Here is a 2,023-nt window from a genome sequence, read left to right as displayed (position 1 = left end):
TGGCAGAGGAGCCCCTGATGTGAGTGTGACCAGGCAATCCCAGTAATTATTTAATTGATGGCAGAGGAGCTCCTGATGTGTGAGTGTGACCAGGAAATCCCATTAATTAATGGTGATGGAGGTGGGTGGGATGGGGACTGGGTGGATGGGATGGGGACTGGGTGGATGGGATGGGTGTGGAGGAGGATGGAGGTGGGTAGGATGGGGATTGAGAGGATGGGATAGGTGTGGAGGAGGATGGAGGTGGGTGAGATGAGGATGGAGGTGGGTGGGATGGGGATGGATGCAGGTGGAGGTGGATGGGAATGGGATTGGGTGGATGGGATGGGTGTGGAGGAGGATGGAGGTTGGTGGGATGAGGATGGGACAGATGGGATGGGAATGGAGGTGGGTGGGATGGGAATTGGGTGGATGCGACAGGAATGGAGGTGGAGGCGGGAAGATGGAGGCGGGTTGATGGGAGCACACGCAGGTGGAGGCGGGAGGGACGGGGATGGGGCAGATGGAAGCCGATGGGATGCGGATGGAGGTGGACAAGACGGGGATGGATGCGGGTGGAGGTGGAAGAAGGTGGATGGGGGCGGATGGATGGGGATCAGGGCGGCCGAAGGAAGATGGAGGGTGAATGGGGGAAGATGGGAAGGGGATTGGGCGGACTGGAGGGGGGTGGAGGCAGACGGGGAGGATGGGAAGGGGATTGGGCGGATTGGAGAGGGGGGATGGACAAACACAGAGCCGTTCGGGGGTGGATCCTGTGCCGGCAGCTCTTCCCGTCCTTTCCAGCAGAGCCAGGGGTAGGAGTGGCCACGAGGCGCAGGACTGGGGAGGGTGTACAGATTTGGGGGTCTCGGAGGAGGGGGGCTGGGGGGGCGGCTGGTTCCCCACAGGCAGAGGATGCTGCGGGCATGGAGCCCCCTGGGCACGGAGCCCCCGGCCCTGGAGCTGTTCCCCGGGCCGGGGGACTGTGGGAAGGAGCCCCCCCGGGGCCCCGCCTGGGCCGGGGATGAGTGCTGGCATGGATTATCTGAGCGGAGCTGATGTCTCCCACCGCTTTAGCTCTAGGATTACTCTGAGGCCCAGGAATGCCCCCTGCGGGTCCCTCGGTGGGGGGGAGGTCAGCGTGGAGCTTTTCCAGGCTCCGGGCAGTCGAGTTCTCATCGATCCCAATCCCTGAGCCAGCGGGAGGAGGAGGAGGAGGAGCGGCGCGTGGGTCGGGCTTTGCTTGGTCCCCACACGGGGCAGGAGCAGTTCCAGTTTGCGATAAGTAAAGGCACCGGTTTTATTCCAAGCAAATTAAAATAAACAGAAGGTACTAACAAAAGAACTATTTCTGTATATTTACTAACTTATAGGCGTACCGTGGAGTCTGTAAGGTGAAGGGTCCTGTCTGGACCTAACACCAGGGACTCTTTTGTGGCGGGGAACAGGGAACAAATTATAAATAAAAATGTATTCCTCTGTGCCATGTGGATACAAAGAGAGGCCCTCCATGCCTTGCAATGTGGGGATGATGCAAGACCCCCCTGTACGAGCCCAGGGGAGATAAGTTACAACCAGCCAGAAGGTAACACCCACCTCCAAAGCAGGGAAATTACCTTTCAAGGCAACAAATGGACAATGAATGAATATTCAACAACTGATATCGAAAGGGTACAAAAAGCACGGTTTTCAAACAATGTGTGTGCTCTTTGTATGATCCAGAGGGGTGCCCAGTGCTGGAAATGGGTAACCAGCACTGCAATAAAAAACTCTTGCTATATTTCTTTGTCCTGCAGGTATTTTTGCCGTCTTCAAATTTCAAGAAAAGAAGTAACTTATAACAAGTTTAAAGCCATTCCCACTTGTCCTGGCACTGTATGCTCTTGGCAAACTTCAGTCTGAATTTGTGAATCTGAAGGATGGAGGATCTGGAGCAGAAGACTGAAAAAGCTGAAGTTCTTTTTGGCTGACAAGAAAAACCTGGTAGGTTTACACTAAATGGTATCCTTTCAAATTTCCCCAGGGGAGGGTCTGGGCCTGTGAC

The 2,023-nt window shown here is 55.6% G+C and overlaps 1 non-coding gene across 1 annotated transcript; it reads left to right on the top strand.

Moving 5' to 3' along the window:
* Positions 1–995: 995 nt before the first annotated feature.
* On the top strand, positions 996–1,079 carry LOC114072861. Its single transcript, XR_003574242.1, has one exon. It is a non-coding gene; the product is annotated as a small nucleolar RNA SNORD45 (small nucleolar RNA).
* Positions 1,080–2,023: the final 944 nt, after the last annotated feature.

Source organism: Empidonax traillii, unplaced genomic scaffold (genome assembly GCF_003031625.1).
Source record: "Empidonax traillii isolate 1590-97213 ecotype Southwest subspecies unplaced genomic scaffold, ASM303162v1 scaffold4181:size14911, whole genome shotgun sequence".
In the NCBI taxonomy this organism is placed as follows: Eukaryota; Metazoa; Chordata; class Aves; order Passeriformes; family Tyrannidae; genus Empidonax; species Empidonax traillii.
The sequence above is the reverse complement of the archived record's forward strand: the minus strand, read 5'-3'. Positions and strand labels throughout refer to the sequence as shown.